Genomic DNA, 14,463 nt, shown 5'->3' on the forward strand with positions numbered 1-14,463 from the left:
TTTAACAATTACACCAGAGTCAGATGTGAGGGCAAGGTTTATTGGTACATAATTAGCTGTCTGTTTTCTCTCTCTGTCTCACAAACAGGCACTGTCACCTTTTTGGCATGGACAATAACCATTTGGGACAATACACTACTAGAAGCTAAATCTATCCCTTGAAGGAAGTATTGAGGGCTTAAATTGATTTTTCTAAAAGTGAAGCAAGACAATCTTGATTCAATTGACACATCACTCAGTGAAGGTGAACCCCGACTGACAGTCTTGACAGTTAAATGAAATGAAAGTTACAGTAAACCAATTGAACTTCAATAAGTAATACACACCGACACAGCAATAGAAATGCAAAGGTCTCATTGCCAAGGGCAGTGGAAGCTGCAATAGTACCACCGTGCCAACAGTTCATATTTTGGTATCACTGTGAACCAGTACATGCTGGAGATCCACTGCAGCAGCATGGTGCCGTATATATCACTGTGCTACAGGGACACTGTACTAAATGTTTCAAGTAAAATTGGTGTTATTGTAGGTAATGGCATTTTTCAACCTTTCCGGAAGATTAGGAGGATAGCACTCCATCCCCCACACCCCTCGCTGTGGGATCCTTTTGATTAATCTCATATCCCACTCCCAGCCGGCAGTGCCAGGATACACACTCACCACTGTCTCATGTACTGTGCAGTTTATCAGCAGGCTGTGCAATTTGTATCTGATTTATGCAGGGCAACTGCTCCTTTAAATAATATACTGCCTTTAGCCGATGTGTGGCATGAGGGATTATTGCTCAAAGTATTTTTTCTTGTTCCACATATAAGCTGCTTACACAGCAGAGTAAAAACCTTTTCCGTTTTAATTTTTAAAATCGAGATCTAGCCTGCCCCACGTAAGCAGGGCACTTTAAAGGACCCTGAACAGTGGATGGGGTGGCAGATTGAGCCTGTCCCACGGATAAAGGCACTGACCTTTCGCCTCTGAAGCCAATGCGTGAATGCAGCCCAGCCCTCCAATCCTGTATGCAGAGTCACTTCGAGCAGTTCTCATTTCAGTCTTCTGCTACCTTATTGCAACCAAGCACAGGATGACCCTACACAGGATATGTCAATGTTAATGAAGAAACAAACCAAATCTGTGCATTTGTAAAAGTGTATGTTACTTTACTGTGACACACCTAAATGACTGTATTATAGTATTCACATAATTGTGTACTGTAAGACATGGCTTTCCTTAAAATAAGACCTGAAACTTAATTTAAAGCTTATGTTTTCTGAGGTATGCAGAATATAAAATGAAAGTGCTTTACATTTTGATTTAAAAAAAAATGGTTTTCAGTCTATAGCACCCCCTAGAGCTACAGGATGTATCCTATACAGCACTTAGCCAAACTATACCTGTAAATAATGCTATAGCACCTATGGAAGCTTATACCCTAACATATGTTGTACAGTACATTAGCCCCTACTCTAGAGGTATACCTTGCTTCATATTCTTTAGCAATATATGTGTATAGGTTTCAGAACAGAAACTGTGGGTTTAAAAAAGGTTTAATAAATAAATAAATAAATAAATAATACAAAATAAATAAAAGGTGTACTACAAAAGTAAGTATCTTAAACTTTACTTTCTCAAAACCCATAAGGGGTATCCCTATTAAAATTAAGTATTCCTTATGTAAAAGTTACGCAGACAAGTAGGACACCCGTTTCCTGGCATGCTGGCATGATCTGTGCTGGTAACTGTGCATAGGTATAAAAAAAAGCCGTCGGCTTCTCTGCAGCCGGAGGCTGTCGTGAAAAACACATTCAAAACAAGTATGTCTTTACAGAGAAACATGCATCATTAAATATATCACAAAATAGTAAAACTTGTAAAAAAACAAACAAACAAAGGTTTCAGTGCACAACACAGCACCATTTTTTCTGACAGCCTAGTAACTATCTATGTACAAAAGGGTATTTGGCATCTAGCTTTGGCCAATGCTCTAATTGAATTGAAAGGACTTTATTTTGGAACTCTGATGTTACAGGTACATGACGTAAAGGGGGAAGGGCCACTGTAGGAATTGAAAACTATTGGACGTGTCATTTACCTCACATGAATGGGATTAAATAAGATTGTAGCTAGATTTGACTTTACCCCAGAGACTGCATTAAGAGGTAACGAAATGTGGAAAACAATTTGGAAAGTACCACGCAAGAAGAATGCCGTTTGCTTTACAATATTTTGTTTTAGAATATGAAGTCAAGTTTTATACAGTTTTACCTAACGGATGGTGCAACTGTATTGTTAACATGTTTTAAAAGGCAATATAGCAATTAAACAGATACTTGCTGTATTTAATGCTTTAAGCAGAAGGGGGTGGTTGAAAAATGTGCCACTATAAAAGTAAAGGGCTACAGAAAATGAAGGTTAACTAAAAATACAGTACTTCACTAAGTTTCTCCTAGAAATCCAACATAGACCTCATACTGTGAACATAATGCATTCTCGTACGACAAAGTGTATACAGGCATATATTTTGTGCACTACAATAATGTGTTATTAAACAATAAGCATTCTTAAAAAGTACAAAACACTTTTAGGTTTACAGTTATTTCCAGTAAAAAAAACACAAATATGTATTTTATAAACATTATGTTAAAAATGTCAGTGAAACTGAATTGCTCCCCATATGGACCAATATGATTAGTCTTCGTTAATGTATATTTCATCTTCAGCTGTATATGTGGTTCAAAAGAAGTACTGTAGCCTGTTTTAATGGTTTCAAGGCAGGTCGACATATACAATTATATTGCTTTATAAAACATGCATGCACAATTTTGTCAGGGAAGCCTAATCCAACACACTCAAACTAGTGGGCTATAATTGAACAATTAAGCCCTGGAAATAAAAGACTCAATTTAAAAAGATCACTAGCAGCTCCTAAACTGTCTCTTGGGATGCCAAAGTATGTGTTAATATGACATCTTGAAAGCACAACACCCAGGAACCTTGTAATTATCATTCTTCTCAGTGGGGTAATAGAGGCATTTCATCAGGTTTATCATATGCAACATGAATTAATGTGGGTAAACCCTGAAGCTGTAAAGTTTCAATTAGACTGAAATCAGATGGCAGCATAGGAACTTTACACTATACTGTTTAAAAATATACTTTTATATAAAACTTTGGAGTCTGGGCAGAACAAGGTGGGACAGTGACCCAAAACCCAATAAGGTGTTCATATAAGTGAAGTGATGTCTTTATGCATGTTCCACCTGCACCCTCCAGTAAATCTTAGCCCTTTCCAAGGTGAAGAATTTACATTACAGTATGCAGAAATACGAAAAATACAAATGCAGTCCTTGTTTACTTATTACGGGCAAGCGTTTGCGTGCTTTTTCAGCACAAGTTTTTGTTTGTCATCCTGTAATAACAAAAATAAATTTAGCAATGTATTCCTGACAAACAGGACTGTGTGCTCCTCTCCTTTTTTGTGGCTGTATCGTTTCAGTTTCTCTGCTTCATTTGCATATACATGCTAATTGGTTTATTTTTTTTATTTTTTTTTTGAAGAGAACTATTTCTGCCAGCCTCAATCCGAATACTGGGTAACGAGAGACCTTAGACTAATGTTAGTCCTTAGGGAAAAGTGAATGCTGGTAATTAAGTATCAGTAGTGTATCTGCCCCTCCTGGTAGAAGACAATATCTTAAAACAAGTCTTTCTACTTATTTGAAGTAGTGCATTTGTAACTTTTGTTTGAGTGACAGCAAACTGAGTGAAAAGTACTGTATATGTAAACCCTTTCAAAGGCCAAAAGTTTTGCATCATCTAGAAATTTTAGGATTGAGAATTAAAGAAAAAAAAAACATATGAACATAATTTAGATATTTTATTTAGCATCATGTAAAAGAAACTACAAAATGGTATCGCAAAAGTCTACCAGAAACCATAATAGTAGTACAGTATTTCATGTTAGATTTTGAAAAGTCATATTTTTCAGTTGTCGCCAGTTTTTCATTAAGTATTTAGAAAACTACAAAAGCGGTATGTAATTCAATATATTAACATAAGATTCAGCATGTTTCATTCGACTTTATGAAGCAAAATTAGTTAATTCTATAGGGTGATGCAAAACCTTTGGCCATAGCTGCACTAACAACTTTTATTCCCTCCAGGCAAACCTTTGACATTGTCTTTCAAAAACTATTTAATGAAAAAAAAAAAAAAAAACACAACAAAATGAATGCCCAAGGATGAGGAAGCTTTTCAATAATATCAATTCCTTCCCATTTTACACAAGTCATAAGACACAGAGCTCCACAGTTTACCTAGGGTCACTATGTTCTCTACTTGATATCTATAACTAGAACTTGCCCATTCTTGATATAAAGCAAACATCCCCACAGCCTGTATGAAATTCAGAGAAGGGATTGCAAACAATGGCGGTAGAACTCTTCTGTTCCACAACAAAGGCACTGTGCCTTTTTACTGCTGCTTGCAGTTAATTTAAAAGTGTCTCACTGAACAGTTTGGTAACTCAGTGATGCAGCACACCAATGTACTTTCAGCACTTTGATAACTCACTTCAAGGAGCGCTAACCAAATCTTTAACTACTCTACAGCTCTATTAACATCATTCCTGGTTCAGCTTTTATTGCATTGAGAATCTGTGTTTTAAATGTTAAATTTAGGATATTTCAGATACAACACTGTAGGTACCCTCGCTTGATGATCTGGTTACATCTAGGCCACTAAGTTTGAAATACAACACAAAAAGTGATCTGGTGCCAGGAAGCAGCCTCTTCAGCATCACCTTTGAAATGACACATTACACATTGAAATAATGGGGATAATATTGCTAATGCTAATAGGAGGTAAGAAATTTTAAAACCATGGTTAGGGGTAATTATAGGGTCACTAACTTACATGCTGATCCTTAGGAAATCTATATATTTCATTGTAACAAACGATGGGATGTTGTAACCTGCAAACATTGATCAGATCTGTATCAGGTGTGTAATTTCTTTAATAGGGTTTACTAAAGTCAGTCTTGCTTCAGGGTGCAAAGAGTTAAACTCTATTTAACTCTGTGACTGTGCCTTATAAGCTGTCTGCACAAAATGCCAAGCTATGCATTTCTATGAAAGTGTACACTTACAACAGTTGGGAACCTTAATTATGTTTTTCACAGTGGGGGTGATAGAGGTATTTAATCTTTTTTTTTTCGTTTCAGTCTTTAAATGTGCTTGACATTTGCCAACTCAATGCAGTCTCTCCAAAAGACTGAGTTTCAATGTCTTGTTTTTAAACTTTTAAAAAGTTTTGTGGTTTTGGCACACTGGAGGGGTGGGGCGGGGGGGTAATGTTGCCAGTCACAAAAAAATAAACTCATATGCTTTGTATCCGTATGCCAGATCCGGAGATGAACTTCAGTAATTTAATTCATTCCCAATCGGCATAAACTCACCCTGGCCAACAGGGAGAAAAGACATCCTTGCAAATTCGATTTTGTATCTCAGTTGAGAATTCAAATTGTGTTTTGCTGGTGGGCATCATTAGCTGTGACCTGGAACACCAATGTTCCGATTCCTTGCTGGTTGTCAAGCTAGTTTAGAAAAGCACAGCCAGTTTTTTTAACAAGAATAATTTCAATGTAGTCTATTGGGACACACTGCGGGGAGTATTGTGTGTTAAAACTGTTTTGTATTCATCATGCATTTATTTTTATTTTTTTTCAGCCCAACCACATTTTACAGCCAACTAAATTTCAGAAAAGCGTTCATCAGAGAAGGAATAATCTCGTAGCTGTGCCTAGTTACCAAGGTAATTCTTACACGCGGCCAACATTAGGGAACATAATACAAAGGTAAGTGTTGCAGCTGGCCAAGTGGCAGCGCTCCGTTTGGCTGAAAAGACCATGTATATGAGAAAAAATACATTATTTTTCAGTACACTGAAATCAATTCGTCCTTTTGGAATAAACACACTCGGTAAACTTTTATTGAAGCTAATCTGAATGCTTGGTTTCCTTGGGTGTCATGCATTTTGAACAATTTTCAATCCAGTTTGAATACAGAAATCAAATCAATCAAAAAGAATTCCGACTATGGGACCATGAAACCTTTTTCAAAAAGGAACAGAGCAGTTTATGAACCAGCGTACCAGTTTAAAAAAAAAAAAAAAAAAAAAAAAAAAAAAAAAAAACACAGCCGTAGCTAGCTTGCAATCAGTGGGCATTATTGCTACCAAGTTACTCAAACTCACTACAGAAGCTTAGACCTTGCATTCCAACTGTCTAACCACTGAGCTGTTCCCATCATTTTCAGTAAAACAAATAAACAGTAACATTGTAATTGGTTCCATTTATTGATTTTAGCACCACCTGAATGATCTTTGCCCAAGAGCAGGATTAGCAACATGATCTCAGTGGAAAGCAATGCTGAGATGTGCACCCTCTGTGTGGCATCGCCCCAGGCCTGTGCAGGAGGAAGATTTTAATAATAACTAGACTGCAGACAGACATTACCTGTGGAGAAAACGAGGGGCGAGGCAACAACTGCTCCCCCACCTTCCACTGCAGGCTACTAAACATGGGGTTTAAAAAAAAAAAAAAAAAAAGGTGCAATTATCTGAAAATGCTTCCCTCTGATACAACCAACTGTTCATCGGCTTGTACATTTGTCTTCTTATTTTGACAGCTTTGCATGAATGACGTATTTAAAAAAAAAAAAAAAACACACATTGCCTAAAGCGAATATGCCCATATAACATTGTATTAGCATAGGGCAGCAGTGTGGAGTAGTGGTTAGGGCTCTGGACTCCTGACTGGAGGGTCGTGGGTTCAATCCCCGGTGGGGGACACTGCTGCTGTACCCTTGAGCAAGGTACTTTACCTAGATTGCTCCAGTAAAAACCCAACTGTTTAAATGGGTAATTGTATGTAAAAATAATGTAATTGTATGTAAAAATAATGTGATATCTTGTAACAATTGTAAGTCGCCCTGGATAAGGGCGTCTGCTAAGATAATAATAATAATAATGCCAAATATCTCTAGGACCCCATTATTAAATCTAGTTTTTTCTGTGATTTGTGAAAAGTTGAACAATACGTCATCTTGATGGTGATATACAAGACTTTACAAGGCTTAGATAGTTTAAAAATGAACACTCACAGAGAACATGAGCAGACAAACTTTTCCAGTTGATAAACTGAAGTGTGCCTGTAAGAGTCTGTCTGCTCTCCTCGATGTTCATCTGCTTTGGGCATTAGGACCATGTGACATCAAACACCAAAGGCAGTGAATCAAGTATATGGCTGAGAGGGCAAGTTGTTTTATATTATAATGCGATCTACAGAACTTTGGGGTGTTCGAAACAAAAGACACTATGCAAATATACATTTATCCTTCAACCTTCCAGTTTATTAATCCTATGATTCACTAAAACCACAGAAAGCAATTCTATGGAAGCGACAGTATGGCCCATCTAATTGCAAGTTATGTCAATCAATTATATTTAAGTCAACAAGTTAGTACAAAGGCATAATGCATTTTGTATTCCGAAAGCGTCAACTCAGAAAGTGAGAAGTTCAAAAGGCAAATTTTCAAAAGGAATAAAACTAAAATGGTAGAACTCAAACAAAATGATTGTTCTTGGCAATTGCTTGCTCGATTTATACTGTAAACATTGCTTTATTCCTTTCACGTTTACTTGGCAAATAGGGCCCAACGTAATGAATGACTGCTGATATCGTCCACACTTCTCAAGACTAACAAACACCTAAAATAGTCGGCTATTTCCCGGCTACAATTCTTTTCGATGTTTATACCTTACAAAATGGAGTAAATGTTTGGTGGTAATGAAGCATGAGAGTGAAAACTGGTCTATTCTAGTTTGAACAGAAGCACATAGAGTCCTGCAGTTCAATGATAACCGAGGCGGTCAGGCATGGCACTAGCCACGTCTCCATTGTGCACCAAGCCTACAGAAGCAAGAACCTCCAGTGGGGCTTGTCTCCTGAGCCTGAATAAGCTGTGGAAGGACTGGATGCAATATGTATGTATTTGAAGCCGGTGCTCATAAACAAGTATGAAAAGAGGCACTGCCATTGTTTGCAAGTTTACCCACAGAATGCTACCAATACCGCAGGTCTCGGTTCACTGAACAAGCTCTTTGTTGACACTGTTTGCAACCGCTTTTGTAACACTGGAATGCTTTGCTTGATGCATGCAGCTCAAATGATGCTGTTAGCTAGCTGTAAAGTCTTTCAATAGTGCTCAAACTGATTTGCGATGCAATGGAAGGCTACAAATCCTATTTAGAGAAGACCGTAACAGGCAAAAATAAATAAAAAAAAGGTCTTAAGGTCAGCAATTATTTTTCTGACATTTATTTAAAAGCTTTGTATATCTGCAAGCTATATTTTAAAAAGACACATGTTTCGACAAAAAGTGATAAATGTGGTTAAATGTTTTTCTTTTTATTCAAATGATGTGTTAACTGAATGCTTTTCAGCCGAAGGCATTAGCCAAAACCTTTGTCTACTTGCCATTTCACTCTAAAAATTGCTAACGATTTTAAACCAGGAGTTCCTGTGTTAATACTGCAGTGTCATGGGCACTGTGAAATGAGTCCCACAGACATTTTTACAATCTTTTAAGATATGCCATACTGCTGGCTAGAAACCAACCAGCCCTGGCTAAGTCACATTTAGCAGTGGATCAAACTTTTGATTTATAGGCAAATATGATTTTCAGTCAAGTTACAGCATTTTTACCTATAATCTAGTATATTTAATTTCTTCTGTGGCGCTAACTTAATATCAGAGATCAGTGTCGTTTTACAGATAAAGAATTTTGGCATTCAAAAAAATGCACAAGTGTTTAAAATGATCTCTATCTGGCTGGTGAACATTGAAGTACTGTAGGTGTCTGTTACTTGTTATAACAAATTGAAGAAAAACACTTTATTGGAGTCAACACTGACTTTTATTAATACATTCAATTTTATGACATATTTGAACTGAGGCCATAAAAGGAGCTCAAATTGAAACTAAAGAAAATGAATTTTGTGAGGCTCTCCCTTGGCTAATAAAACCTTGAGTCTGGCCCTAGTTGTCCATTGACTACCTTTGATGGCTGGACCATGGAGAAAATAAGGACAACAATGTATTTATTCCTGATGTTTATTCCATTTACTAGATCTATACATTCATAACCCAAAAACCACAGTACAGTATGTCCAGACATGGATACAAATTCCTTAACCGATATAAAAAGGGCCATCCCTGGAAACATGATGAATAATTGTGGTGGATTCACCCTTTAGATAAACCAGTAGGTGGTCATGCAGGAGGTTGTGGGTTAAAACGCTTGGCCACTTCCCAGATGCTGACCACCATCTGCCTAAACTGAAGCAAGGAGGTCTGAGAACATCAAGGCATGTCACTTTCTTGTGTGCCAAAACCAAAGGAACAAACAGCACTGTCTGCTTTATGAACCTGTAATGACTCAGCAAGAAGGTTCAAATTTATTATTCTGTATACAATGTATATCTGTATGTATATATTGTATATTCAGCAGTGATATTTTATAAAAGGTGCATGCAGGTGGGGTCCAGACCAAGAGTTAATCTGTAACAAGTGGCAAGACAGATGGTTCAAACAAGGCAATGGGATGACATTATTAACAGTTGTGACCTCCTGACATAAGAAACTTCCAAGAATGAACAAGAACAGGAACTTCAGCTTGTGAAATGAATAGCCTGCCAATATACATATGCTACACCGGTTCCCTGTAAAGTGACCTGTATTTGTTCATTTCTGTTTTATTCGTTAGATGTGATCACAGTGTGCAGGGACATGAGTATCAGTGAGATGAGCATAAAAAATACAACACATTCTCAAACAAGTATAGTGACAGCATTGGGAGCGGGGCACTGGGGCCTGGATTACACACACATTTCTTTTATAATAGTTATGGGGGCAGTGACATAGTCTTTTCTAGTTCATTTTATTGGGCATAACTTCTCTATACCACAGTTAGATAAATTCTGTAAAATCTGTTTCAAAAGCTGAATTAAAACTGTGTTAACTACAGCCATGGATGGGTATGGCAAAGTCCTTAAGGTGTTACAGAACTCTCTGCAGTGTTCACAAGAAACGCATTACTTTACCTTCATTGTATCCTGTAATCTCCATCCGTACCGCATTAAACAGAGTACAAACATCAAAAGAAATTATGTTTAAAATAAATTGATGCGATACAGACAACATGGGATACAGCAAACGTAATATCTTGTTTGCAGTCCATATGGTAACTTTAAACTGTTTAAGAGTTATTCTGATTTTTCAAAGCATGGTTAAACCTTATAACACTTTAAAAAAATGTCCTTAAATATACCCAAGTCTCCATTTCTGAAAACAAGTAGAACGGTGGCATACTGCCGATGCCACAGGAGCAGACCTGCTTCCACTTTGGTATCATGCTGAGCAGCATGGACAGCCCCAAGCATCGGATCTGAATTCTGAACGGTGAGAAAAAGAAACTTCCTGAACTCTTACCAGTCCTCTTCATAACTGCATGGCGTAACAATAGGTTGGGTTGAGTTCCCACAGCTAAATTAGATCACTGTCACTCAAGCTTCAGGAAGTACATTCTGTCAGCTTTATCACCTTATTTTTAACATCCTCCCACGTTCACCGCTGGATGACTTCAGAGTCTGCATTCTTGATTTAATGAGGGTGTTTTGTTTGTGAAACTTTGTGATTGGCACAACCACTATCCTACTTTTAACGCCAGTTTCCTAAACCAAAGAGGCTGCCAAATTCCATGCAAGCCATACCCATCCCTTAGTCATTGCAACTCGGCATTAAGATGATGAGGAGCAAGAGGCTGTAACCTCACGCTGCGGATAGAGTCTGTATGTCACGGACGTCACAAACAGGAAACAGAGGAGTCCTGAGATTACATATACATATTTTTGGGGGAATTTGGTAATGGTAACAGTCATAAACTCCCCTACTTACACATAATGCATGTGTATTCCTTGCACAACATACAAACTTCATGATGGAGTTTAAAGGACCATCCACCTTTTTATCCATAGTTATCCATAACCAACACTCAACACTAAATAAAATGGCCCATGGGCAAAAACCTAGAACTGACAGATGAATGTTCTGGCATAGCAAAGAACAACCTTTGCACTTGATTGAAATAGCCATAGTTTTATAATATTTTTTCCACCGAAGTCGTGAGATCCATTCCAGGCCAGGGCTGAGTTGCACCAGTTATGCGTAAGTTTGTCTGTAAGTTAACACGTAAAGTCTTCACTAATTGCTTAGTAGTTCCTACTTAGCTGATAACTAAGCGCTGTCCTATTTTCGGTTTGATCACACATACTCAAGGCAGAACTTAGCTAGTTTGTTACTAAGAGTGGAAACTCCAAGTCGATCATGTGTTCCCTTTACAGTAACCAATCAGCACTGAGGATGTTGGAGTGCAGATGCTGCGGATCAAAAACATCTCAACATAATAAAATTGAATGTACAACCGACTAGTCATAGTGCCTGGCTTTAAACTGTTAGTAGTAGTATAGGCGACTGATTACAGGTACCTATAATACATATATCATTTAGCTGGGAATGTTTTATATTAAAGATTAATTTATTAAATTATTCAAATTAAATCAGTGCATTTTGAGTCGGGATGCCAACACTGCAGACCTTTCCTGTTCACACAGACAGGAGGCTGTGTGGTCCAGTGGTTAAAGAAAAGGGCTTGTAACCAGGAGGTCCCCGGCACAAATCCCACCTCAGCCACTGACTCATTGTGTGACCCTGAGCAAGTCACTTAACCTCCTTGTGCTCCGTCTTTCGGGTGAGACGTAATCGTAAGTGACTCTGCAGCTGATGCATAGTTCACACACCCTAGTCTCTGTAAGTCGCCTTGGATAAAGGTGTCTGCTAAATAAACAAATAATAACACTGTTGTTACTTGCAGAAATTGCTTATGTGGTATTTGTTGAGAAAAGGGACCATTAACCACTTTCTTAAATGGATAACCTGAATCTCTAAGTAATTTCCCTGTAAAATCAACAAATTCAAATTCATCCCACAGATTTGAATGCTTCAGAATAAAAGTCGTCATGTTTGGATCCGGGCCACTTTATAACACAATTTGTGATTAACAAATCTGCATCGCAAACAATTTGTGCATTCAAAGAGTGGAAATTGATGTATTCTGCTTCATGCATGGAAGGTGTTTTTATTTTTATATGCATCCCATCTATGCTGCCAACACCACCAGCGATCTGAAAAAACCTCTGACACGTTTTGTCCAATCTTTTGGTATCAATGAGGAAGTATAGATACTTCTGAAACAGCTTACACAGAGAGAGTGCAACGAAACAGACTGTTCTGCAGACTGGATTTATGCACCTGTATCGAGTCGCCTACCAGGTTTTTGAAAAGATCCGGTAGCGAAATACCTTAAAGCGAGGCAAACCTGGAGAGATGGAGGGAGTGCTCCATTTCTGGAAGATGAATGTTTGATGTTAATTTTGAGTTCATCAGTGATCTTCCAAATATGCTTACGTCTTAATCTAAAAACGGGCATAAAGGTCAATATCATCGTAATTGTCAAGAGGATGTATGCGGTCTCGCAAAACAAGCTGACGCTGAAAACTTTGAACACAATCATCTTCAAACAGAAGTTCAGGTAGTAACAGCTGCCGTGCCATCTTGGAATGTGACTCTACGAATAGCTTACACCTACCCGAAGGTAAGTAAAATTTAAGTAACAACTAAGCCTTACGTTATAACTACCGTGTCAATTTAGTAATGTGCAAAACCAAAGTTAGTAAAGCTGTGTGGTCCAGTGGTTGAAGAAAAGGGCTTGTAACCAGGAGGTCCCCGGTTCAAATCCCACCTCAGCCACTGACTCATTGTGTGACCCTGAGCAAGTCACTTAACCTTCTTGTGCTCCGTCTTTCGGGTGAGACGTAATTGTAAGTGACTCTGCAGCTGATGCATAGTTCACACATCCTAGTCTCTGTAAGTCGCCTTGGATAAAGACATCTGCTAAATAAACAAATAATAATAATAATAATAACAATAATAATAATAATAATAATAATAATAAAGACTTATGCTATAATTAAGCTAAGTAAGAACTTGCACATAGCTGGTGCAACCCAGCTCAGGTATTTATTATCTGCTAAGGGCCAACAAACTAATTGAGAGCATCACTGGAGCAAAACCCCAGACTGGAATGGATCTTGAGGGCTGGAGTTGTCCGCCAGGGCCCTAGTACAGTAGCTGATGAAGGTTTGTTGTTATAAAGTCATCTACACCATAACATATCAAAACATGTGTCTAACAGTGTTACTACTGGAAGCCTCTCTTTTAGGAATGCTGTATTATTATTATTATTATTATTATTATTATTATTTATTTCTTAGCAGACGCCCTTATCCAGGGCGACTTACAATCGTAAGCAAAAACATTTCAAGCGTTACAATACAAGTAATACAATAAGAGCAAGAAATACAATAACTTTTGTTCAAGTAAAGTACAAGTTTGACCAAGTCTGTATACCAAGAAATGTTCATTGTTCGTTGCTTCGCTATGTGTAACAGTGTATACTAAGATTTCCTAGAAATACAGCTGTTAAAGAGGATGTCACATACACACACCTCCACATTTAGCCTATTTGTTTAAGATTATGAAAATACACAGTTTATAATATTCCAAAAATAATAGGTCGAGAGGCAGGAAGTCAGTTATCTGTTTTTATTATTATTATTATTATTATTATTATTATTATTATTATTATTTATTTCTTAGCAGACACCCTTATCCAGGGCGACTTACAATTGTTACAAGATATCACTTTTTTTTTTTTTTACATACAATTACCCATTTATACAGTTGGGTTTTTACTGGCGCAATTTAGGTAAAGTACCTTGCTCAAGGGTACAGCAGCAGTGTCCCCCATCGGGGATTGAACCCACGACCCTCCGGTCAAGAGTCCAGAGCCCTAACCACTACTCCACACTTACTTGGTCACTGTGGAGATTAACAGACCAAAGGGAATAAACTAATGAAATACCATAAAGATACAGTAATATGGGGAAGTTTGTACATCAGGTTACTATCTGTTTTTTCACGTTGGTTCTAAAAGAACTTGAATAAATTACTGGGGAATGCTACTTTTTTACTCATGCAAAATTCAGTGTTTTATGGTCCCACACTGTAGTGGTAACAGGATATTGATACAGGTGCGTAAGCTTGTATTTGTTATCTATGCAAATTATCGGCTCCTTTTTACATTGTGGACATTGTATTACTTACGCAATATTGACAGGGCTCATCATGGGGTAGCTATATAAAAATGTCCAAATATAAAATGGAATTGTCTAACATGAATGCATTTTCATGTGTTTTTTTTGTTTGTTTGTTTTTTAAAATTATTATTCCGG

At 37.5% G+C, this 14,463-nt stretch overlaps 1 long non-coding RNA gene across 1 annotated transcript in view; it reads right to left on the minus strand.

Annotated features, from left to right (window-relative positions):
• LOC117424574 (uncharacterized) overlaps positions 1-14,463 on the minus strand; it is a 100,029-nt gene that overhangs the window by 38,764 nt on the left and 46,802 nt on the right. The window contains exon 2 of the long non-coding RNA XR_004547911.3: positions 963-1,084. This is a non-coding gene — a long non-coding RNA (uncharacterized LOC117424574). The remainder of the gene's footprint in view (positions 1-962; positions 1,085-14,463) is intronic.

The sequence above is a fragment of the Acipenser ruthenus genome, chromosome 19 (assembly GCF_902713425.1).
Source record: "Acipenser ruthenus chromosome 19, fAciRut3.2 maternal haplotype, whole genome shotgun sequence".
In the NCBI taxonomy this organism is placed as follows: domain Eukaryota; kingdom Metazoa; phylum Chordata; class Actinopteri; order Acipenseriformes; family Acipenseridae; genus Acipenser; species Acipenser ruthenus.